Consider the following 27,534-nt stretch of genomic DNA (forward strand, 5'->3'; position numbering starts at 1 on the left):
CCAGAGCATTAAGTCAATAAAACTTATCTGAAATGTCATTTGCATTGTATACAATTTTTACTAGTTATCAACTATGTTTTAAAAGCATGTTTAAAGGAACCAAATGAAGAAACTGGTGATAAATTGTTGAAAATCTGGGACTTGTCTAATGGTGTAGTAAAACTAAAATCTGTTTTGATCTCTTGTATTGTAAAAGACTATTTCTGAAAGCATTTGTTAGTACAATAATGTCTTGTGTTTTGACTAACTATATTTAATGTCCTAATGTCTGATTAAATATTTTTATGCAAGTTGTCAGGTCCTTTTTCATTTATGATTTTATGTAAGAAGGTCATCTAATTATATGACACCCTTTCAGTGAAGGAGAATGTGTTTGTTTCTTTTAATAATGAGGAATAATGAAACTTATTTATGTTGGAAGTCAGAGAAATTTATTGGAGTATTACAACATGAGAAACAGGAAAATTAAAAAACCCTTTTAATGGCATATTCATTACCAAGAGGCTTCCAGGTAATGAAATAGTTGTATGAAAGGCAGTGTGCTGGGTGATGTAGTGCAGCTCATGTCAGTTTTCAGGACATGGTTATTATGCATTTCTACATTGTCAATTACTATTAGGTTACCAAATTATTGTTAGCTAATTAGTCCAAATGGGAGGCACTAGAAGAAAAGGTTTTTGCAAACTTTTAGAACAACTTCTGGCTGGGAAGCCTGTTGAGGTACTCCCCAGTGATCCTGCTGGGTGGGTTGCGTTGCTGCTCAGGAGCTGCTGTTCTGCAAGACTAACCCGAGTCTGGGCTTGAAGTCAAAAGAGGGGTCTGTTATCCAGTGTAATGATGGCGAAGCAGCAATAGTCAAAAGCAGTTTCCCTAACAAATGCAGAAAAATAATGGTAATGATGTGTTTATACATCAGTTAAAAAATGGTTTGAAGGGATCTCTTTATGTGGCTGATGCTAAAGGAGCCATAATAACTGCTTAAAGATTGCTTATGTAATAGTTAGAATAAATCAGTATAATTCAATGAAAAATAAGATTATATTGATTATTTAAGTTTTGGGTTTATTCAGTCTTTATAGTTTTATGTTTGTCTAGGATATGACATTTAGACCTGTTTAACCTCATATTCTTTACCCATGTTTCACTTGTTTTGTTTGTTGACAGCTTTTTCAAGGCATTAAATAGAAATATTAAATATAAACAAGTATAGAAGTATATAAACAAAAATACAAGTTGAATTATAGCTCCAGAATGACGTGTTATTAGGTTTAAAAAATAGAGAATCACAAACCACAAGCCAACAGAGACTACAACTCACAAATGCTGTTTGGGCTGTGCCAGTGGTTACTGAAGCCAATACAAATACTATTACTTCACTAAGACATAGATCTGGTCTTTTACTTCTGATCTGTACTGTCATTTTCTCTTTGTCACGCTTCACTGCTTCTTGAACTAATTTATATGATTCCAGTACCTGAAGAAAGATGGAGAGTGACTTTTTACAATGGCATGTAGTGACAGGACAAGGGGGAATGGTTTTAAACTGACAGAGAGTAGGTTTAGATTAGATATTGTGAACAAATTCTTCCCTGTGAGAGTGGTGAGGCCCTGGCACAGGTTGTCCTCAAATTCAGTGGGAGGACAATCTGCTATAGATGTTGCAGGATATTCCAGGGATTTTGACTCGGAGCCTGTATTTTAGGATTTATTCAAGTGTTAGTATAACATTTTCCTAATGTTCTGCACTAATGTTAAGCAAGATCTTGTTGTCCTGAAATCAGAACATTGCTGTCTTAAAAGTACTATTCTTAAACTGAAATGGAAAGTACCTGGTGTGATCCATCTCTTTTGGTTAAGCTGTATAGTATCTGATAAAAAGGTATTTTATTTTGTGGAATAATTTATATAGCAAATAACACATTGCAAACTATTCAGCTAGCAATACTTCTGTTTGGCAAAATCACATTACCTAGAACATTAAAACAATAATTCCAAAACATGATTTCTAATGATTTGAACATGCTTGTGAAAAATAGATGACCATAGTACATTTCCAGTTGACACAGAGGTCCCTAATGTCAAGAAAGCACTCTTGACCTTGATGGGTAGTTGCAATTCCATTTAAATCAATTGCCAATACAAGTCAAATGAAGTTCTTATGGCTGTCTGGTGTGCACTTCACTGTTCTTCTGACATTATTGTTCTACTCCAAGTCATTCTTCAATCTTTTAACAGCTGAAAGGGACCTGCATTCTGCAGCTTTATGGGGAAGGAGCACTAAGTTGTACTTCTCTGTGTTTTGAAAGCTCACACTCATTTTCACTGACTGTTTCCAAGCCAAACAAACCACATCATGTTCTACATTGGAACAGTAATGCTTGCATTGACAATTCCAGTGTTGATGGTAGTGTAAATATAATTGCTTTCAATTAATTATCAAGGAATAATTTCTTTCAGAACAAGTGTAGCATGTGCTATAAATAAGTTTTGTGTGTAAAAAGACAACGTTACTAAAATTGAATGCTTGGAATGTTTTACTTTTGTCTAAAAGTAAACACAAGTTGTTCAGCATTTGTTTTTTTTCACGAAGTGTGGTGATTTGTTGCCATTTTGAAGCTAAAGAGCCAAAACATAGAAGGTTATGACAACTCTTATCTTCTCTATACCTGTTGGATGTTTGACCTTTTGTCATATAATGTAGTCTTTTCATATATTGAAGATTTTGATCCAGGTATGCAACCAAACAAGAACAACTTCCAGAAAAATATCATTTTGGTTTGTGCAGCTTTTACTCTGCCATGAAAGCCATGGCTGGAAAAAAAGCCATCTGCTACTTTATTGTTTGATATCAGCAGCAGAATAATGTCCGATTTTAATATCATACTGTTGGCTATGTACTGCACTAATTTGTTCTGTGACATCAATGAATCAAAGTAGAGTTCCTGATAGAAGAACATCAAAAGGAAATTAATCTCCCTGTGATAGTATTAATAATTTCAGAGTGGACGTGTTTTGCTCAATTATGTTAACCATCGAGAGCCGTGTTTTTGGGGACTGGTAGATCAGTATCACAACTGCTACACAACTGGAGCGTGTCAGAATGAGACTGGTGCTCTTCAGGAGCCAGGAGGGTCATTGCAAGACAAGAATTTTCCTGAATATTCTCGGTAGAATTTTATGGTTTCTTAAGGAAAGGAGACATCGAAGTGTGAAATTGGTGGGGAAGGGAGGAAACTAGGGGGAAAAAAAATCACTTTCAATATATGAGGGAAGATGGTGGGCTTGGCAGTAAAGGCAGCATCAGCAGAGTTTGGAAATAAAATAAAATAACTGTGTGATACCGGAAGAAATTTAGTGGAAATGAAGGCTAGCTGATAGTAGATTTCAAGAATACTCAATGCATCTCATGAAAAAATATATTAAAATATAGCATACTGGAGGTGTCATAATGTGTATTCAGCATATATCTCCTGAAAATATGTTTTTAGAAGTATTTTGTTTCTGGTTTTGTTCCTTGTATATATACAATCCCTGTCAGATTAATACAATATTAGTTAAAAGCTTGTTTCTTTATGGATATCCATACAGTTTTATTCACATTTTCCCCTCCAAATAGATATATATATAGGATTTGATACAATAAAAGAAATTGAGCATTTTTAGATATAGATCCTTCCAAGTGCTTACACAATTCAGGGGTAGAAGAAAGGGTTACTACAGTAAAGTGGGCTTGTTGTAGCTACACAGCATGATACCCACAGACAGACTAGGACTATATTTAGGGTTCTGGTTGTGTGCTGAGAATAGAGCTAAATGAGTACAGAGGCCCAAATGTGTCCCTGAAATAAATATTGGCAGTATGGATGTGTGATCAAATATCCAAATATGTCAGAGACTGACTGCAGAACTTACAGTCAGTAATAACCCAGGTAAGGATAACATTTCAAATAAATCTAGTATTCCCTTTATGTTTACCACCTTTAGTTTTCCCTCATTCTTTGTCATATTGCCCCTTCAACTGGCAGCCAGTGGTGATGTTCATCAGCTTGGGGATGTGGTGGATTGATCTTGTCCTGCAGCCAGTTGTGCACCCAGCTGCTCTCTCATTTCTCTCCTCCATGGAACGGGGAGAAAATGAGATGGGTCAAGGTAAGGACTGGGAGATGTCTTACCAGTTACTGGAGGGGCAAATTAGACCTGACTTGGGGAAAATTAATTTAATTTATTGCCAAATAAAATAGATTCGGACAGTGAGAAACAGAGACAAAATTAAAACAACACCTTCCTACCTTCCCCTCCTCTTCTTCCAAGGTGCAATTTCACTCTTTCCTTCTCAACTCCTCTACCCACTCCAGCCCCAGCCAGGGACTTTTCCAAGCTCAGTGCTTGTAGAGCTGCTCCTCCCACTTTCCCTCATGCTTTTCCTCACACCTCCCCATCACTGCTGGGCAGTTTTTCCCGTTCTCAAACTTGTTCCCACAGAGGTGCCACCGGTGTCACTGAGGGCCTCAGCTGTGCCCTGGGCTGGGGTGGCTGTGGAACCATCTGGACCTGTCTGGAACTTTCCTCTCCTCACAGACCCTCCCCCTGCACCCCCAGTGCTGACCCCTGGGCTGCCACCCAACACAATGCACTGATTAGCTTTATACTTATCACCTCTTAATTTATTTATTTGTGTAAGAATGCTGCCGATGTTAACAGGCTTGGGCTTTGTCTGTAAGGATGCAGTGACTTTTTAAAGATTCTGTGAGATTCTTAACAAGACTGACATACTTTGTTCTAGGTAAGCACAGTGAGAGTGAGGGCTTTTTTCTGCATTGACTGTGACAACATCAGATGCTTTCCCAAGCTCTCTCCCTCTGAAATACTGCAGAAGTACCCTGTATTAAGGACAGCTGATGGGTAAGTACAGAGTATGGTGAAAAGGCTTCCACTGAGTAGAAACCCTGGGAGCACCAATACAAATCCAACCCACCAGCATCCCTATTCTGGTCTCTTCTTCCCCATCTTGCCCTTCTGCCCAAGCTGGGGTGTTCAAAGGGAAACCAACTTTGATAGTATTTGATATTGTAATGCTTGAAGGAACTGTTCACAGCAGTCCAAAATTCACAGCAGTCCAAAATTCACAGCACACCATTCTGACCACTGCAAAGGTGCTGCTTGGATTGTCCCTGCCCGTTTCAAGTAATGAAGAAAATGGTGACAGGAAAACTGGGAGGTAATCCTCCTGTACCATTGAACAAGAGCTGGTTCCCAATTGCTGTTATGGAAATTAAAGGAAAACTTCACAGTTTTTCTGGTAGACCGTAGGGGATAGAAAAGTTTGTCTCTCAGAAGACAATAGACCTAAATAGCATAGACTGTTATCAAATTACTGAATGAGAGATGCTGTCCCCACAGCAGCCTTGGGAAGCCACTCCTTGAGATGTCCTCCCATGCTGTGTTCTTTTGTTCCTCTCCTCCACACTGATAATGTGCTTTTGGAGAACAAAGTCACCCACTTCCCCTGAAAGTCTAGTTCAGAAAACCTCCCTCTTCTCCAACTTTTATATAAATTCAAACCTGGAAAGCAATGAACTGTAAATATGTCTGTAAGTGAAGAAATATTTAGACAGTATTTGTGAGCATGGAAACAGTATCTTGCCATTTGGGCTAATAGCTTATTTCTTTATAAGAGCAGGTAAAGATAGAACTACAAATAAGCATGTGGAGTTACTGTCCATTCAGGTTGGCTAAAAATTGCACTGTCAACTGAAAAATTCAGGTTATTAAATACATAATGCATTGTAACTTTATGTGCAATGGCTATCTGTTTACTAGGTCTCTGCTTTTCCAAATTCCTTCTACAAAATATTTTTTATTAAGATACAACATGCCGTGTTTCGATGGAGTCCTGCAGGGAGAGATGCAATTAAGTATGTTATGCAATAATACATTGTTTTTCTTACACATAATGTATTTGTGAGCATTTTACAGGCAGGCAAAAGTGCTGAGCTCAGTATTTCGAGTCTTTACATTCTATACCATATTGGCTGCTTCTGCACTTTTAGCACAAAAGTAGTAGTTTAAAAACCAGTATTAATGATAAGAATTATAAAATAGTTCATTAATTTTTTGTACAACAATAGCGAGCATGTTATTACCTAAAAGTTTGCAAATATCAGTTACATTTTTGTATTTTTATAGAGATGGCTAATGTCTGAAAAAATCTCTAAAGGAGTGGTGATGAAGCAGAAATAAGCTTGATTTTTGACACTCAAATGCAATATCATGGTTAGTTACTACTTTTTCATAAATTAGGAAAAATAATGATGAGAAAAACCTATCTGGTTAGCAGTTGTTTTCCTTTTGTTTATATTTTTTGTCATTTGTGCAGGATTTTTTTGAGTTTCTTAGATGCTGGACTTCCTGAAGTATCTTTTTTTTTGGTGCATTTTCTGCAGCTGCATAAATTTGAGATGAGGATGATGTCTTTTTAACATATTTACCCTCAATTTTTGTTTTTCTGATGATAACTGATGCTCTCTTCTCACTTATATTCACAAGAATTCCATTTAACTTTCTCCAGAACCAGATCACCTAATTAAAATCAAAAGGTAAAAATCCTTGCTTTATAATACTGCATTCAGTAGTTCAGTAGGAAATAAATGCATTGAATGAGTTTTTAATACTCTGATAAATCATAGCAGTACCTTTTATTACCCAATTAATTTACTACTATGTCATGTAAGTAATAATTAATAGCAGTGCAGTTTTCCTAACTTGTCTGGAGTTACCATCACAACCCTTGGTAATGCTGCAATAACAGATTAAACCTTCTGAACTGTTAATGTGGGTGAATGTCTTTTATGGGAAGTAACACAAAGTTTTAGAACCTAAATTATTAATGTTTTGTGAATGAAACTTATACCTGTTAGGTAACTGTGAAAACTTTATAAACAAATACCTGATAACTGAGAAAATACATTTTGGTATGTGTGTAAGAGGTTATTGCATTGTATTTTTAAGAAAAAAGTTGAGAGAGCAGAATGTATTCAGTTATAGCATTTCATGTCTTATTATGCAAAAATGTTCTGCAAACAAGTCTAAGTTAAAATCTTGATGAAATGAAATATAATCATTTTTCCCTTACATCTACTTTTTGGAACTCACAAGTGATCAGACTTATTCACAGGGTAACTGCAAAATGTTTTCCTCATAATGACAACATGGGTGTCTGTGCTCATTGACACATTTGTTTGAATTCTGGGTGGTGATTTGCTTTCTGTGCTTTAAAGCAAGAAAAAAAGCTATATTCCACCTTTACAGCTATTCCAGAAGGTAAAGATAACTCTGATTTTTTAGATTTCTCTATTTTGTTGATGCCAGACAGGGCCCAAATTCGTCTGTAAATAGCCAGGGAATGCTGTTATGTCAGCTACAGGTATAGTCAGATAGGACTGCTGAAATACTTGCTTGTGATTAATAATTTAGAATTAATAATTTAGAATACCTGTAATCTGCTTAGAGTGCTGTGGAAGCCAAATTTCGTGGTATGGCTGATAAGTTGCTTTTCACGTTCAGCCTTTTAAAACAGAACTTTTAGGTCCCTGTGTGCATGCAGAACTCCAAGAGCGTCAGCTACTCCTAATCTTTATTGCATTTGCCTCTTCAATTTGTCTTTTTGGGATATCTGTAGTTCATGAACCAGATTTTTACTACTGCTCAGTCATTCCAGGAAGTTCAGTAGTATGTTGCTAATTGATGGCTTAATTATAATCATAGCTGGTGACTCTCATGTTGATCTTCAGTCTTGTTTTCAAGCTGTTTGATAGCAGCATGTTCATTTCCTTGGAACACCTGTAGGTGGAGAACATGTAACCATGAGTTATCTGCTTTTTTTAACACTGCTTCTTGGGTGACGTACTCTTTGATGTGAATTTGCAATAGATCTCACATTAGTAAGCAAGCTCCTGTTCCAGAATTGCCAGTCCTCTGATGAACTGTGGTGAAATCACTTCTCAGGAAGAGTGATCAGTAAACTGTATGTGAAGACTGCCCCTGTTTCTGTGGAAGTTTCACTGAGGTGAAGACTGGAAAGATACTGACTACAATGACAGAAGTCATTCATAAACACTCCACCCTCGATATGTTCTAGAAAGATTTGTCATAAGCTGATGGATTAGACTTTCAACTGAGACAACAGCATTGTACTGTGCAAAAATCAATGTCTCAAAATTCTGAATAACTTATAACTTTAATCTTGGTTATTAACATTTACTTGGTTGGAAGCTGACATAGCTCTGGGAACTAAGCAGTATGTGTGAGAAGGATCTTTCTAAGGATCAGTGACTCTGTCTTCTGGCTGAAAAGAGAAATTGAAGAATTTTTCATTGAGTTTTACTTGAGGACAAAGGTAGAAAATACTAAAAGGTGTCTCAGAATTAGCATTCTGAAAATGATATGCAAATATCAGTAGCAAATAAATATTCCATTAGTTCCTATACTAAAGCATATTGTAAGGACGTCTCAAAAAAACTTTTTACACTCATGTTAAATAGGAAAAGTTGTTTCAAATAATTTTTGAGAACAATGGTGTTATCTTGAAGTCAATTTAGAAATTGCTTTGAGACTGTGGATTATTGATTGACAACAGATGGCAGTATAGCAGGTGTTATTTACCTGGTAATGAACAAACGTCAGTATATGAGACATGGTTAAAATTTGTGAAAAGGCATTTGGGAGCCCAGTTCAGCTATTTTATGAATAGCTCCAGAAAATACTATCCTTTTGTTAGGAATTGACTCGTATCAGGAAGATGTGGGTTAATAAAAGATGGACTGAATTCTCCAAGTTAATTCCTTACTCACCGACACGAGTTGCTGCAGAGACTGAAGAAGCTTCCAGCCCATCAGAGCTGTCCTTTCCATTCCCTCACCTCTGTGTTGAGTTCAGCTTTAGTGCAGAAAGGAAATGTCCCAGTTTATTTTGTGATCTAATTTCAGTTTAGTATCTTAGTTGGAAATGCTTATTTAACCATCTGGAGGCACAAGATAAAGTTGAGTTTTCTACTCTGGAATTATACTCAAGTAAATCTGAAGGAGACACCTCTTGCAAGCTGTGCTTGCTCTCCAAGTTCTTGAGAATATCAACACTGATGATCTCAAAATCACACAAGATTTTAAAAAATTATGAGACAACTAAATGATCAAAGAGAGTTCCCATTTAGACTTTCTTTTCTAGATATGATTTTGCAAATATTTTATCTTAGTTCACCTCAATTTTTAAGGGAATTTGGATGTCTGTAGCAAAGTAAACCTACCAAATTATATTATAGCAGCATATGAATTTCAGTGGATCTAGAATGTGACAGTAAAGATTATTTGTATGCATTGAGCTTTATGTACATGTCTAAACAACAATCCTATTTATGGTATCTTGTAACCTATGTGTACAGTTGGATAAACAGTTTAAGTATTCATGTGCATTACTTTTATATGATGGAGTGCAGCACAGTAAGTACACCCAAAAGGATAATACTGCTCCCTCCTCTTGTGCTGGGGGGACCAGCAGGGACTGGCCATTTAGGGCCATCAGTAAACCAATACTGTGCTAGGGTGAAAGGAAGCATATGAATCATAAATGTAGCATGCTTCACCTGTTTTGTTGCTAGCTTTATGATTTCATGCTGCTTAAGCATTATGATTTTGTGATTGAACTGTCTGTTTTCCTCCCTTGCAGTGTAATAAGATGACATTGAAGAAAACCCTCCTCTTTGGGTTAGAGCATGTTTAAATATATCATCACTGGATCCGAATCCTTGAATTAGCCCTGATTTGCCCTCTATTCTTTTCAGTCTGTGAGTTTGCAGTTCTTATAAATTACTGCATGGATACTTCAAAGAGAAGAGTAACAAGAGTCAAGAAGTTTTTCTTCAGGTTGAGAGTGTTTGGCTCCCTTTTTATTGCTTGCTTTGTCTTCCATGTCATCTTCTGTATATATTTCATACTTGTTATACAGTTAATAGAAAAAAAGAAAAAAAAAGGATAAAATGGCTGTAACATCTTTCCTGCCAATTTAAGCCCAGATGTCAGTATGAGATTTTATATTAAATATCCATATTTTGGAATACTTTCTTTTAAAAGGAAATCCACATTTCCAATGAAGAGCATTGTGCTGGAAGGCCCATTAGAAATTACAATGGTTAGCTGAGCTCTTTTTTATTAAATAAAATCAGTCTTCATGGTACTTTGAAACAGTTGATGCTGCAATCCCCTTTTGAAAAATTCTACAATAAGTTGGCATCAAATTTTAGCATAAATTAAGGTAACTCCAAGGATGATCCAGCTGTGTTTGACTGACTGTGTCCTTTGTGGCCATTATTTGGGAGGAGATTGGCTGGACTTCTGCTGCCAAAATTCCTCTTTTCTGCCTTACTCCTAACATACTCCCTCTGTGTTACTGATGGAATTAAGAGTAGGGTTAAACCATCTTTAGGAACTCAAGCCATGCTGATGGCCAGGTTTCCTCTATGCTGTCTTCAAGGCAACCAAAACATGGCTAAGCTGGACTTAGTGTTTAGAGGTGTTCTTCCTCTGGTTCCTTGAGTATCCTGTGGCTTTACTGATTTTTAAAAACCTTGAAACAAGTAAGAAATCCTGACTCTGTCAAAAAGAACCAGGTGCTCTTCAGGGCTCTGTGCTACACCTTAGTGTGACCTCAAGTACTCTCAGCTCTGTCCTGTGAATAGACAGAGCACAGGTCTTGTCATGTGCAGAGCTTCCCCACTGTCTTTGTTATGTACTAAGTACGTAATACATTTATTTACAGAGTTGTGATCATTAACCAATCATTAATATCAGTATTTCATTTGATTTTACTAAAAAATTGGTAGATAACGTTCCCCATAATTCACATTTTAATTAAGTTGGTGGGTAGTAAACCACAGCTGGGACAAGATTTTTAATAATACACTTTTATATAAAGGTGTGGATAGGCATCTTCTAAAAGTATAGACATACCTAATTCCCATTGATCCTGGAATAATTCTCAGAGCTCGTTCCCCTTTTTATTACAAATTGGGTGCCAACCTGCATCTTTTTCATTGTGTTACTGGGTCTGCAAAGCAGCTGCTGATCTGTCAGTCCTTTGCTGTACCTACAGAGAAAATGGGTGTAGAGGTTATTGCTTGTCTGTGTGGCAAATCACGTTGGGTTACTTCAAAAGAGATTCCTTGTAGCTGTGGGCTGTGCAGTGAGGAATTTTGGCTCCATGTCTGCCCTGTGTTAAGGAGCCCCTGTTTGGCTCTCAGAGTGTAAACTTTCCAGAGATCTCAGTGAAAGGAGGAAGAAAGCAGATGTGGTAGATCCTTGTCCCCTCTTCTTATTTCTACAGTGGTGTCAGAAGCCTTGAAAAGTTCCCAGACCTCCAAGTCCCTTCAAACCATTATGAGTCCTGAGAACTCAGAGTAACCTGCAGTTTAATTAGATAATTAGCCAAAATGTGATACTGGACTTTTCCAAGCAGAACCCAGCAAGTACACTGTAGGTTTTTTAAAGTAAATTGGTCTTTAAAACTGTAACTATTAGCAATTTTTCTCACTGTTTTGTTTCTGCTTATTAGGTCAGCCAAGGAATAGACAAATCTGAAATTTTTTCAGTGGAAAATATCACCTCACTCCAGAAGATCTTTCTGTACTTTTTCAAAGAAAAAGATGGAAGTTTTGTTTTGAATTCAGAAGAAGCAAGATCAAACTCTCAGTCAGTTTAAACATAAGAAATGAACAAAGGGATTTGACACAATAACATGTCATTTAGGTTGTTCAGGTTACACATTTATTTGAGAATATTCTCCTCTTCTTCTGAATAATTAATTTTTTTAATCAATGTAATGTTCTATGCCTTGGATTTTTATAGTAAATTTGCATTTCTGATGCTCCTATTAGACCAGAGCAATAGAGCTTGATAACAGTTGCAAGGTTGGACACAGATGTGTTAGAAGGAAAAGTTCCAGGGATGAAAGTTGTCTATCACTGTAGGTTTAGAGCCATTACTTACAGGAACATTCCAGACCAACAACTACTACATTTCAGATAAAAAGTGACATTGGTTTAAACAATTTGTAAAACTATTTGCTTTAAGTTCGGTTTGTTTCCTTTCCTTTAGTATTCTGAAACTTTTCGCTGTGAACTTGCAGCATTTTCTTGGAATTACAGAATGTTAGAAACATAATTTTAAAAAATAGAAATGAGATTTTTAAAATATCATAATACCACCATGGGAGTGGTTAGATGAGAAGGGATACCAAGTAACAGAAGACTCATGAAAAATCATGAGTGTTACCAACCCAGTAATAAGTAAGAGAGATATAAATCAAAATAAGCATTCATTGTGTTGTGTTTAGACAGTTTCCCATTCACCTTCTTGGAAAATAATACTGTTATGTTTCCATTCTGGTGGATCCTTCCATATGCAGTGGTAACTGAGCTGAAAGCAGAATAGTAGAGCAAATATAGAAGTCATTTGCTACAAAACAGCAGTTCTCAAGTTCTCAAAGCTGTGCTGTCCTTATCAGTTGTAGGTTTCTCTTCTGGTTTTGCTGAGATGACCCTACATATTATTATTTTTTTTGTTGTTCATTGGGGGTTTTGATAGTGAATTACTTCTGAGTGTATATTCCTATTACTAACTAGCAAGTCTACTAAACTGGTGAACAATTGAAATCAGCAGTATGACAAAGGGCTACAGGAAAAGGATGTCTTAGGCTCAATTCATCCCACACTTTGGCATATTCTGCCATTTGAGACATCTTGGTGGTCTCTAAGGCATTCCCAAGGAGCTGATGTCCTCTCCATGTGCCCCCTTTCCAGCAGCTGGCAGTCTGGGCTGTCTGAAAGACTCCTGTGCTTAGGAACATGTAATAAGCCTACCTAGTGAGAAGGTAAAAATAGGTGAAAGAAGCTGTCAGGAGCAAAAAGGATGTGAAAAATAAACTCAAAGCATTTGGATATACTCCTGCCCCCAACAGTCAGAGGAAGATGAATGAATTCTAGAAAGACAGTAAACCATGAGGAAATTGTATTGCTTTTTAAAATTTGTATTTTAAATAATATGAAAGCTCCTGTTAAATCCTCTCAACTCTGAGCTTTACCATATGATGAATTGTATCTCTGTGCAAATTCTGACTCATGAAGGCTGAACTGAAGACAATATTGCTCCAGACCCCTGCTGAGGAATACCACACAAATGTTCATGGATCATGATCTTGTGTTTTCCACTGATCAATAACTGTCATCTGTCCCCTGAAGAAGCTTTACCCTGTGTTTAGAAAAGCTCTGCCCTGTCTCTGGGGGAGCTGAGGAAGCACAGCTTTTAGTGATGTGTTCAAGATTATGTGAGAAGTTCGTAGCAGAGCTTGGAATAAACCCCAAAGCTCCTGAACTCTGTTCTTTAACTACAAGACTTTTTTCTACTGTTCTCTCTGTGGCAAAGCCCTCTCGCAGTTTTCCTCACTCCTCACTTTATCCATCTGGATGTGTTAGCATTGTCTGTAACACGGTTAAGTTTTTAAAGATAGAAGTAGTTTAGGAAAAATAACTTGCATAGTGAGATCCCTGTACAAAACACATTTCAAAGCAGACTTTTAAATCAAGTGAGCACCTTGAAATCTTGAATTAGGGTAGGACTACATGAAACAGTTTGCATGGTGTATAAATTGGAAAGTAAGGACTAGAAAATGAAAAGATATTATAAAACCAGATGTTTCGAGGTAGAACTGCCAGACTGGCAGATGAAATAATTATAATCTTGATTTTTTTTTTCTCATGGTAAAACATAGAAATGCCTTTATTCTCTTTACATGTGAGCTGCTAATCCAAATGCCCATACCTGCCTGCATGACAAAGGGAATCTGAATGCCTGACCATTGCAATGGCTCTTGTTGTTGAAAGGTCCCATTCACAAAGAAGCTGTGTATGTTAAAAATGCCAAAAAAGTCAAAAAGACACCACCCACCCCAATTAAATCAGGTACAGGGGAATTCAGTTCTATAGTCTTCAGAGACTTTCATGAACAGAATGCCATTTGGTATATATGCTATTAGATAATTTCAAGCATTCTGTTAATACTTCAGATGTTACTAAAATCAGTTTATAAGGTAATAAGACTCAAATGATGCCTTCTGTATATATTGTGCTTTCTTAAGAAAAAAATAATGATATGTTAATTATAAATTTCAATAAAAGTAACCACGTCTGTGTAACTATTCAATAGAGGCATGACTGAAATAGAAATGGCAAGGGAAAAAAAGAAGAATAGAAAGAAAAGGACAAAAAAACAACAACAAAAAAAAAACCAAAAACAAACAAAAAAACCACCCACAAAAAAAAAAAAAAAAAAAAAAAAAGAGAAAATAAAGCAGCAAAGCTGCTGCTTACAACTACCTGAAAGAAAGATTATCTCTTATCCTAGTTCCCTCTTGCTGAAGGAAATGTGATGTGATCAGGTCACTGCATGTAAAATGCTGTAAGAATGTGATCTGCACTTCACCATTATAAAATTCAAACATTCTTGAACCTTTTATTCCACCCTGCTCATATTTATCTTTTTGGTCCTGCCTTCATAGGGTACCACATTTGTATTGATAAATTGTAGGTACTTGGAGATGTATTGATGGGCTGAAGACAGTTCAAAATGTGGAGTGCTGTGGCTTTGCATATCATTACACCTACCTCGGTCTTTGCCTCTTGAAAGCTGTCGATTTGTGCATTATTGCTATTCAGGCTGATAAATGACAGTAATTGTTCTTAAGTTGAAGAGCTGGCTTAATGTGCTGACTTGCTTGGGAATTCTGAGCACCAGGGTTAAACTAGTGCTCCACTGGTTCTAACAAAATGGTCTTTTCCAGCTCAGAATAGATACTTAATTGAATTACTTTAGCTTTCATGCATTTTGCAGCTTTGCATTTGAAGAAAAAAATATTCATAACAAGATCAGGGAATTCAGAGCTGTTCATAGGGAGGTCAGGCTTGGTATGTGCCCCCACTTCAAGGCACCTGCTCCCAGTGGTGCTACCACAAATTAAAAAAAAAAAAAAAAAAAGTTGAGAGGGAGGATATGTTAGTACTATAATGGACTGAGAAAGACATAAAAAATTAGATAGAGGGGTATCACTATTATTTTTTTCTACTGTCACAGTGGTGGAACTGAGTAAGACATATTTAAAAGATGAAATATAGCTCATTGTCTGTGATTTTTAAAAACAGAGTTTTTCCATGTGTAGGTGCACTGATTTTTCAGGATATTTACTCTAGGAGAAATGTCTTAGAGTCTCTGTTAATTAAAAAAAAACTACAACAATGTTTATTTTCAGGGATAACTCAAGAAGAATTCCTCATGAAATATGGATATTTTTTCTTGAATAATGCCCACAGAATTCAAACCAGAATTCAGAATTTTCAGAAGTTGAATGTGCCTTGTATTGAATTGTTCACCTTTGGCACTGCTTATGTGTGCTGCAGTACAAATTAAGACTCACAATCAAAGTGATTTAGTGTCTTAGGTTTCCTTTAGCCAATTGTCTTTATTTTAAACAGTTTCTGTATAATTCTTTTGGGTGAAAGCTCTGCATTTCCACTTTACAAACTGATGCAAAGAATTTCAAATCAGATCGAAAAAAATGAGCTCTTAAAGAAGAAAATAACAGGATTCAGAGTGAAATTCATATACTTCATTGTGATTCTCTATGATGACATATAAATACTGAGTGGGATCAACCCCTTCCACATGAGTTACAGAAACTGTTTCCTTTAATCTACAAAGATAATGTATTTATTAATGGTTTTCTGTAGTTCTGAGCGTAGCATTTGGGATTTCCTGGGTCAGCATCATAAAGATATTGATTGTTCATTCAGGGAGAATTTTAGTCACAATCTTATTGCAAGATTCTTGTCTTTTAATGTATAACTGCTGTAGCTTCAGATTGTGATGTATATTTTCAAAAAAAAAAAAACAAAACACTAGGAAAACAGTTCATTATTTAGTTAAGTCATCTTGGCAAACAGGAGTCCTTTTCCATAGTCTTAAAAAGGAAGATTACATTCTGACATTATCAGAAAAGCACATCTTTTTCTTTTACAAAGACTTGTGGCTGCCACTGTGAAGTAAGTCAAGGTTATTCACATGGTCTCCTCAGAGCTGGGTTTTTAAATCAGTCACCTACATCTACCAAAGTAATCACCTACCAACTTCTATGAATCCAAGTGTAGATTTGATGCTTGGGACCCCTGAAGATTTCCCACAGGTCTGCAGATTTACTCAGCAAGTCTTAGTTGATCCAGGAGTATTCCTAAAGCTGACAATTGAGCAGGAAGGCAGACAGGGTTATACTACTCATTTACTACTTACTGTTTTGGATGGCCAGCTCTTCAGGGAACATTTATGCTGTTTACATTCATTAGAAGTTGGTGTTTGTCTATTGAGTGTAAAAGAAACACTTGGTTATATAGGCTGTGAGAAATTTCAGCTTTATTCCTTCCTATTCATTTGTTGCAATACAAATTCCTTAACTCTACAGATATTTGTGTGTTTACTGAGTTAGAATTCATTGAATTTCCTCCATTCCATGCCTGAAAGACATTTCACAATAAGAAAAGGCTTGTTACCTCACTACAATAGTCTGGAAAATGTAGATTTCCCTCTCTTCTCTGCTTTAAAATTAAACAAATACTACTTTCTTACTTTTGTAATAGGAAAACAGCATTACCTGACTTCACAGGAAGGTGGACTTCTTAGGCCTTGTCTGGATACTGTATTTCTTCTCAGTTTTATTCAACCACTTTTCTTCACTGAGCTCATTTTTTGTTATTCATGAACCCTGAAGCCCTTGCAGCATAAACCTTAATGGGTACTATCATTCACTTGCTGATCTTCACATGCCCAGTTTTCTTGCAGGGTCTCTGATCGAAGGTTAAAGAACATTGTGACTCAAGCTTATATTTTATTTTTCTTAATCTACTCTCCTCCAATTCTTTAAATATTTGCTATTCAAGTCAGGATAAAGAAGGTAATAGGAATGTTTGGCTTATAGAAGAACTTTGGAAATACATAACTCAGAATTTTTATGCTATTGAGCACATTTAATATCTTTCCACTAGTTTTATATAATTGCTAATATGTTTTACCCTCAGAAATTATTTTAAAGAAAAATGCCTAATCTTTTTAGTTCCAGGAGAACTTTGAAAACACAGACCTGTTGTTATTGATTTGTTTCTGGCAGTGTTAATAGTACACTGTATATATTTCCTTTTAAAGCACAGAATGTCTCTCTGCTGAAGACCAACAGATGTCATCTTTCTGAATCTATGGACTGAAGTAACATTTGTGAACTGTTTTATTCAGCCAGCTGGGGTCATGACTATTCTAAATGTAGTAATCTGTGAGTGATAACTTTCAAGGCTTCTCCATTTAGAGGGAAAGTCAGGCACTGGAGTCCAGACTACACCTCTAATTCCAATGTCACATGGAGAAAGGAGCATGCTTGCTCTAGGGCTCTGAGCATCTGCAGGTTCCACTGAAGAGATGGGCAGTTATGAAAATTGAAACTTTAAATATTTTGGGCAGTTCACGGATTACTTTGTTGATGTGTTGAAGTGTTAGAATAATGTTCTGTGGGAAAGATAGTACTGAGGAGAAAAGTAAGGTATTTTGAACAGGAAAGTGATTTTTTTTTTTCTTTCCATGCATTTCCTTCTTTTTAAGGGATCATTAAAAGGGTTGCAAGAATGTGGTCTTGCATCATGCTGAGTCTTTAACTATCATTTCCAGCTGGTTGACTGTCAGTTGACCCAATGGAAATTCCCTGTACTGACTGATGTTACTTTATACCCCTTGCCTGACTTGATGCAGCTTTTCAGGTGGTTGGGCTGTAAGTTTGGAGCAGTCGTGGTTGGGTCTGTGTTTGTCCTACAGCTGAGCTGCCAAGGACTGGTCTCACTTCTTTTATCCTTCTGGGCATGACTTTTCTTTGCACATGTATGCACTGTTAATGTGATCAAGCAGGAGATAACTAATGCAGATATTTCATGGTTGAAAAGGAGGATGGGGAAGGTTTTGCTGCTTGCTTTTTTACTTTCCTATATTAATCTGTATGCTGTATATAGATGTGCCAGGATTAATTTCTGTTATGTATTCAGTGCTCCTTCCAAATCAGAGCTCCACAACTTTAATTGGCAGTGCAAAGCCATTTCATGTGAGGGTACCTACACTGGGAATCTTATCACAATTGACCAACTCCTTCCTCCAGGAAGGAAAAGGAAGACAAATTAATTGTTGCACAAAATAAATAAAGATATACTTCAGAAAAGCATCTACCAGAGGCTGGAGTGGAATGGATCTTGAGGCAAAATTCCTATTTAAAGCTTATTAATTTTTTTGCCCTATGTGACGTACTCTATTGAACCATGTTTTCTAAAAGGATGAACTCTTCTGCTGTAGGCACGCAAATTTTGTTATAGCAACCTATGCATCACCCTTAATTTAAGTTTGCCCAGTCTTTCCAGTTAAACAAAATTGTTTTCAGTGTCTTGAAACTTTTATATTTTTTTTGCACCTAAAACTTGGAAGTTCCTGAAATTTGTATGTTTCAACTAAAAAGTTTTAGTTTTCAACTAAAGTGTGTTTGAGAATTAGATTATAGGAAATGTGCTATTGGAGAACATTCAAATCTCTTGCACCTGTTTTTTGGAAGTTTTAACCTTCACTCTTTGCAATAGACCCATAGCAGGAGGACACATTTGTTTGTTTTGCATTTTGGTGACCACATTAGAAACAACAGTCATGACTTGGGCATGTTTATAGGTGTCGATTAGAAAGTTTTAACTTGGCAGATAAATTTGTCAGGGTCAAGATTTCTGCTTTGGAAAATGCTGCATTCGAATGTAATTACATCTTGAAAGTGCTGTCCTGCAAGTTTAATATTTGTTCATGAAGCATCATGGTTGATACAATGTAGGAATAATTCCAGGATTGTGAAAGCATTAAGGATTAATTAGTTATTTGGAAGTTGTCCCAGCAGCTGTGTATTACTCTGGCTCCAGGTTCCTAACTGGCTCAGTGATTGCAGGAGCTCTGCTCCTCTGACATGGGTTTGTGTAGCCAAGGTGGTTGATGGGATCCTGCTGTGTCAGGTGGGGCAGTTGAAAGGTTCCAGGTGAAATAACAGCAACCCGGGCCCAAACCACACTCACAGAGTCTTTCTTGCTTTGAAGAGAACACCAACTCTGTGACGCCTTTGGAATTTTTCTGTTGGGTTTTTATGTTTGATGTTTGTTTGTTTAATACTAAGACAAAAGCCTGAACCTTCACTTACATCAACTCCCCCTTGCCCAGCATTTCTCCCTTCCTCACCCGTTCCAACACCTGCTCCAGAACCTCATTAGGCTGAGTGAGAGCACCTGGGGGAAGTTATTTATATGGGCGTGTCTCACTTCTGCAGTTATAGCAGTTCTGGTGAGTCCTTTGTGCTCCTGTTTTCCTACCTGCTCGTGGAAAACATCCAGTCCTTTGTGACAGAAGAGGTATGTGTGCAGAGTTTATGACTATGTATAGCTGGTGTAAAATTCATGTCTTTTGTGTGAGAGATTTCGAAAGGGTTGTTTGATACAATAGGGGTTATTTGGTGACGAGTTAGACTTTTCCTTATCTTTGGAAGTTTCCATGAAAGCTATGGCAGAGGGATCTGCAGTACTCAGAATTTGTGTATTTTTAAAGCAATGAGCTGGCAAGAATGTCAAATCTTTTGCTAGTAATGCCTGATTAAAACAAGGTATATATTCATGTGAAGCAACCAAAGAAAAGGGAAGAGGGATTTTCACCACTTTAAAGTAGACTACGTATTTATGCAGTAGAATTCAGGTAAATGTAAAAGTGTGCAAATACTTTCCTCCTTGGTTACTATTTTTGAGAAATATAGCCTTGTGTGTGTCACAAAGTCTGTAACACTTCTCCTGTTGCTTACTTAGTCTGTGATAGTATTTTGTGCTTTTCAGAAATTAGCTAACAACTTCAAACATTGTAGCTTTCTCCACTGTCCCTGTAAAAATATGGAAACCATGAAAATTTTGGTCTGGAAAAGTTGCTGGAAGAATAACTCACTTGAGTTAGGTTTAAAATTAAAAGATTTTGTTGTTTGTTTTTTTAATTCATGTTAATATTTTTTTACTTGTGTTTTTAGTCACTTTTGTGGGACCTCTGATAACACAAATAAAACAAGTGAAGCTCTGAAAATAAAATACCTCTTTCTAAGCTTAATTCACATTGAATTTAAAAGCTCTCATTCATTGTGAACTCTTTTTATAGTCTTCTGCCCAAGTATAGGTGGGAAGATTCACAAAAAGACACAAACATTAAAGTCTGCATTAACTGCATGTTTCCTATTTTTTTTTTGTTAAAGAAATGTTTAGATGCTGTTTCTGAGGAGTTGAAATTGTCTGTGTTGGGCTTGTTTGGTTTTTCCTCTGCTCATCTAATTCTCATTGATTATCATCTAATTATTTTGTGTTTCCTTTTACCAAAAAAAAATAAAAATCCAAGGAATAGTTACCAACACTAACAAAGATAGTGGAGTTCTTAAGGCAGTGGTGTGTTGTTTTTTTTTTTTTTTTTGGTATGTCTTGCCTTTTCAAATATACTTTCTGGTTTCTCAGTGGGCAGGAAACTAGATATATGTGTGTTTCACTTTTGTGTCCTGATGGAACCCATTCATTGAAGTTGAGCTTCTGTGCTGTTTTTGAATGATGCAGAAAAGTGGTACGTTGGTTTATATAGAAATGCACTTGGATTTTGAATGCATAATGAATACTGTGTAAGGAAACAAACCCAGGGAAAGTCCTACATGTGTGTTTTCCTATAATTTTTTTCAATTTTTTTTTCTTGATTTGTAAATGAAATCTAGGAGTAAAAAATAATAAAAATATTCGAAACAAAACCAGACTCCTGATCACCCCTCCAGCACCTCCTCAAACACCCAGTGTCTTGCCAACTGCAGAATGACTATCTCTGTAAGTTAACCATGGGGAGAGATTTTTTCTGACTGTGGACAAATCAAAGAACTAGCAAGAAAAGGTTCTCACTCTCTAGAGCACTGTGTGGGGAATTAAGAGAAAAGAGGCCTTAACTACTTTGGGCATGGAGGGATTTGAATTTGGAATTTGGTAATTTGGCAACATACAGTGTTTTTCCTCTTTCATCCTAAGGAAAAAAAAATCCATGCCGATTTCTCATAAATGTGATCATGAACTGCATTACCTTCATTTGGTCAATTGATTTCTTTTGACAGAAAAGGAAAATATTAAGTATGCAATGAATAATGTCACATATGAATCTACCAAGCAGATGTTTACTCCTGCAGGCTTTGCTGTATACAAAGGTAGTGGATTAAAGTAACGAACTGATAAGTCCATGAGGGTTTGCAGAATGATGACTTTCCAATTTATCTTCTTTTCTGTAAGATTTCTGCCTACACCAGCTTGTACTCCAGGATCCAAGCTCATTTCCTGTACTTGGGTCTTTGAGTTGTTTCTGCATTCGACTTTGTTTCCAGGAACACACAACAAATCTGTGATCATTACAGCATGTCATAGTAATTAATAACCTTTGGTTTCTCTTTGTGGAGCAGACCTGATAGTTTTTAAAAGATATTTTAATTTAAAATCAAGTAGTAGAGAGATAAGGGAGAGCATTAGTTTTTGTTGTAACAGATGCATTTCTTGCCAAGACTGACCAAGTGGCTGAGATAGCTTCATTATTTTAGATGGATAGCTAATTACTGTCCTTTTTTTATTATTCCTATTTCTGTCCTTCATGTGGTGGTTGTGAATTAGCTTTGTGCCATTTTCTAAAGTATCAGGCATTTTTATACATTTGGTATATTGAATGGCAAATGCTTGATGTAAAGTCTGCAGTTTTACTCCATAACCAGATTGTAAAATATGAACTGAATTAATCATAACTGCAAAGAGTAATGGCACATTTTCTCTTATTTTATCTTTACTGCCTTTCAGATCATGGTTTAAAACCTTCTACATCTGGTGCACAGAATGAGGCAGCAGCTTTGGTAGTGGATAGCAAGAGGCAAAGGTCAAACCAGAGGCTGCACAAATATTGTGCACTGGATTTATTGTTTTAATTAAGAGTGTGGCAGTTCATCATAAACTGTTTATGGTGTTTTTGCACAGTGCAGCATTTTGAAATCAACTGTTTTAATGAAAACATAATGTCATATCTGTCAAAGTTCTAAATATTTTGAAAGTGAAATATGAAAACAAGAACTTTAATTCTGGGTTTACTGGGATTAGCTCTTGGAATTGCTTTAAAATCCCTTATGTGTCATATCACAGGTAGCATAGTTCTGTCTTAGAAAGGGAATGGAAAATACTGTGTGGAGCTTGTTATTTAATTGTGAAAAAACATGCTGAGGGTTAATGTATTGAAAGACAAAGCTGTTTGAATTTGCATTGGAATGCCAGAATTAAGACATAAACAGAGATAAGACACTTCCTTCTTCATAAGTAGTATGGAAATGCTGTATCCTGATTGTGCATTAAAAAACACAACAAAAAAAGACCCAGCAAATAAACCCCAAAACAGAAGGAATCCTTAAACCTGGAAATAAAGAAATATGCTGTGAGTAATATGATGCTGTAATGTATTATCATCAGGGTCTCTGTAACTAATTATGTACAAGACCTAATGCCTTTCTGTGGATTCTTAGGGCTGAATATTTTGTAGTTCTTAACAAATTTCTGCTGCTGTTATGTATTCACACAGATTTGTAAGGCAATTTTGGTTACACTTTTTGTGTAGTCTGATAAAATATTTGTATAATCTGAAAATTATATTTTTTTGTAGTACTCTCCTTGGAAAATAGAAATTAAGTCAGTCATTAGATGCTAGGCCACAGTAGTTGACTGAGCAGGGTAATGTATGTTACATTTTGTGCTATACTTGGTCAAGTTTCATATATATCGTATTCCACGTTATTTTATTAAATTTAATATCTGCACTTCCTATTACCAGACATGCCTCTCATTCAAAGCACAGAGGCACAGTTCTCTAATCAGAAGTGACAAGCTATATACTTTCTTTCAGCCATTATTCGGTAGCCTAGAGCAAGGAGCTCTGTTTCCTTGAAAATGTTTTGAATTGGGTTATTTTTATTGAAGTATTAAAGTAATTCTTCAGATTTTAGGCTATTATTTAAGTACTTTTGGGAGAATGCAATAACCTCTGGATTCTGTAGCCTTTGTTATGTTAACAATTGTAGCTGCTAAATGTATCTTTTTAATGCTTGTTATGTAAGTGTCTGGAAAAATCATCTGACTGATAGAAACTAACAATATTTAGGAAATAAACAAGATTAGTTGACTAAATTAGTTTACTCTTGAAGTATGATATCAAAGTGACTCACTATTTAAATATACCAATAGGTTCTGGTCACCATACCTTCACCAACAAATGTTGCAACAGAAAGTTAATTTTTGGCTGATTTATTCTTAGACTATGAAAATTATACTTTCCTATGTTAAGGCAATCTGTTGCTTGTGATGATGTTCGTCCAAACCCTCTACAAAAACATCTAATGTTTAGGTTTGTTGATTGTCTTTATTGAATGGACTTTTGGAATCTGCAAATTTTGTGCACCCTTGAAAGACAGCAAGCAGTGTGAAAGTGTCAGAATAGGTAGGGGAGGTTTGGTATGGAAGGAGAAGGGAAGCAGTTGTCCCAAACCTCAAAGATCCATCTGCCTTTGCACCTCTTCTGAAATAGCACATCAAAGAGAAAATCAAGGCAAAAAGGCTTTATTATTGGGGGTGTAGTCCTTTTGGGGTGCAGATGGTTTCTGTAAGGTGATCTTAATGAATCAAGTGTTCCTCCCAAGTCTTGTGTGTGTATTCATGAGGGGACAGTGTGAAGTGGAACAGAAGAGTTGTCAATATTTATTGGAATTAGAGATAGTGTTGTTAGCAAGTCTCCCTGACATCCAAAGAAAGTACTGACCTTTGTTAAGTGGGGACAGTGAGCCCTGTGGAATTTTGTGGTGATGTACAGGTGAGAGAAAGATAGTGCTGAGAAACCAACTCCAATCCTTGAACAAAGATCTTGATCTTCTAAGCAAATATCATGGGCACAATGTAAAATATTTTCCCAGAAACAATTTCATAATAAATTTCTGCCAGTTGAAGGCAATATCAATAGCTTTTTACTGCTTTAGTTTTTGTCTGTTTTGTTTGTTTGTTGTTTTTTTTGTAAGAGTATGCTTTAGCTTTTGAGAGGTTTCTTTTTGATACTGCTCAATAGTACCACAGTTTTAAACATCAACTTTCTTTATCAGTGTTATGGCACAGTTCTGGTATATTTAAAAGTCCAGTGGCAGTTAATCACAATGCTTGATTGACCAGGACTATTCTAGATCTAAACACAGTTTTGAGTGTATATTATCAATTCAAATGATTGTGTTATTTTCTAATTCAGATGAGTGGAAATGTAGGAGAGAGAAATGGAAAGTACTTGTGAGCATGTTAAGGCAAAATGGGAAGACTTGCAGACATTGTGAGAAATACCTATGCTGAAAACAGGGTTAAGTTTCATTGTATTCCCAGGCACAGTGGCTGTGTATGTAGTTTTGATTAAGTAATTACATGCATACTATACTATTTGATTTGCAAATGCAACCTCTACCACATGCACAAAAATAAGTGACTGTTCTATGGAAAATACGGCCCTGAATAGATTTCCAGTTCTTACACTTTGGTGGAATTAGAATTAAAATTCAACTATATAATTAGTTTTTGAAATTATTTTGTTGCCAGTTGAAGAATAAAACTGGGTAGTGTTAAAGTGGTTAATATTGAAATAAATGAAATAGGTAAGAACTGTTGTGAACCAGTAGAGTAAAAACCCATCAGAGATGACAGAAACATGCTAGAAATTAAAATATTAATTTTAATAATAACTAGCACTGCACACAGAGAATGAAAACATCAACAGAGTAATGACATGACATGCCTTAAATATTTTATAAGAAGCCTGGCAATACTTTGAAAAGATAGAGTGGCAGTAGAGGGCTTCAGTGGAAATGTAGATACACAGGAAATTCTGACCTGAGAAAAACTGAAGGCAGGGAAAAGATTAGGGGGAAGTATCTCAAACTGGTCCTGTTTTCTTCTTACCCTCTTCTTACACCCATTGCTGGACACAGGACACAAAGTTGTTACTCACTGATGACCACAGTGACTTGTGCTGTATCTGGCCTGTCTTTTAGGGATGGAGTTGAGATATGGCCCTGCTGTATGACTGTACAAACAGCCTAGCAACGCTGCTGGGTCCCCCAGTTTGATTTCTGAATATGGCTACATTTTGCTTGGTGTTCACTGAGCTAAGTGCTATGTTTAGGATTTAATGGTCCAACGACATGGTCTGGGAGTTAGGAGTGAGTGGGTAAGGCAACCAGTCCATGCTAAACTCAAGAGGAAATGCTGACCCAGGATACGCTTTGCACTTAAAAATGTGCTTTATACAATGTTGTCTTGCTCTCCCACAGAGGTGACCGCCAGAAATTCATTAGAAATGGAAACATGATCAAAAAAATACTGCAGTATCCCAATTGTGCAGTAACATGGGCTAGTTTTAACCTGGTTTTACTCACTGCCTAAAGTAATACAGCTTGTTAGATGTGATCTAGGAATTTCTTGGTGAAGTGTTTGGCAAAAGTAAGTAGGAGCAGGTAAAAGCCGAAATTCCTTTCAGCCTTGAAAACCTGTGAATCTTTTTCAGTTGTGCTGCTCTGTAACACCACTAATGAATGTTAAAATTCATCCAGTGCTCTGCTAGAATTACATGATAGAGCTTTCACTTGGGAAAGATATCTGTATTAATGAATTTTTTACAACTTGGCTATGTTCAATTTTTAGAACCTTTATTTTGAAATCACAGGTGTGTAAAGTTTGGAAATATGTCAGTTACTTGACAGGGCAACATACAAATTGTGCAGCATTTCAGTGCATTGTACCTACATAGGAACACTTTGTATTTCAACTTGTAAATCCTTAATTAAAAAAAAAAAAAGTTTCTTCAGGGAAAATGAATGCTGTCCCAAACACGTGTTTTTGGGGGGAGAGAGAATCATGTTCCCTTTATAACTCCTACACCTGCTTTCTGAGATGCACAAGTTTTTATCATCTGCTTGTTTTTGATACAATTTCCCTTGTAGGAAAAACCTCAATGTTAATGTGGGTGTAAAGGTAGAAGTGACAAAAGGATATGTAAATGGAATCGTATGTCTGGAGTTTTCACAAAAGGCAGAAGTATTTATCCTAAAATGGGACAGATAAATAGCATTTGGGGATCTTCTGTTCAAATGTTAGTGGAAACAAATGTGAATGCAAGAAATTGTGAAATAAACTGCATGAGAAGCATAAGTCTGATAGCTTTCTTCTGTTAATTTTTCTTCAATGAGTATCTGTTTATTATTGAATGATATTGAACACTGACTATTAAAATTCATTTTAAGTAGTGCTGGCATGGGATAATTGAAATGACACATTGTTAACAAAAGTATCCAAATTCTGTGGTCTGAAAGCAAAACCCCCCACATATCTATTGTAATAATCTACAACAAAATAAAATGAATAGAAATATCTGAAAATATATTAAGATATATGCTTGTACATGGGACATTAGTGCTATATACAAAATATATTGGGAATGCGTTTCAAAATATTTCAAACATTGTTGACCTTTGTTATATAATACCAAGCTCAGGGAAATATATTTGCATAGATTTAGTAATATATTGTAAATAACTACATGGGACAGTGCACATTTTTCCTTAAGATGCAGCATTATAAGCAAGACATTAAATTATGCCTATCAGACAAAGCAGCAGAATCTCAACATTCTTTTTTTTATAGCACGTTCTATTGGGAAGACATCTCTGCTTCTAAAAAGCACATGCATTAACTGCCTGATTCATGTGGTGACATGTGGCATATCCAAATGTGTTATGGATCTCCCAGGAATAAAAACAACATAGCAAAATCATCACCTTGGGATGTTCATTGAGTGAATATTTTACAGACATACTCCTTTTATATTTATATAATAATTTAGTGTTATGACAATTTTTTTAGCAGTGTTGGCAGTTTTTCTTTTTTATAATGGTATTATATTTGTGAGCCTATTAAGTGCACATGGGCTAAACTAGAGAAAAAAGTATTTTTCATAATTCCTTAGGGTGCTTGTAGCACAAGAACCATATTGGTATAGAAAAATGTTAATAAAAGGTCAAGCAGAACTTTCCAATGTTTATCATGATAGCAATAGCAATTTGGGGCTTTTTTGAATTGTATATTGAAGAAGCAGATTTATGGAGCGTACAGAGAGGAAACTATACCTACTATACTTTGTACTTGAACTCTTTATCAGGAGCCACATCTAAGTTTTAAAAATGATAAAAGCAATTATTTGCTACAATTTTTCCTTTTAAATATCTGGAAATTGG

The sequence above is a fragment of the Myiozetetes cayanensis genome, unplaced genomic scaffold (assembly GCF_022539395.1).
Source record: "Myiozetetes cayanensis isolate MyiCay16 unplaced genomic scaffold, myiCay2020 scf16, whole genome shotgun sequence".
Classification (NCBI taxonomy): domain Eukaryota; kingdom Metazoa; phylum Chordata; class Aves; order Passeriformes; family Tyrannidae; genus Myiozetetes; species Myiozetetes cayanensis.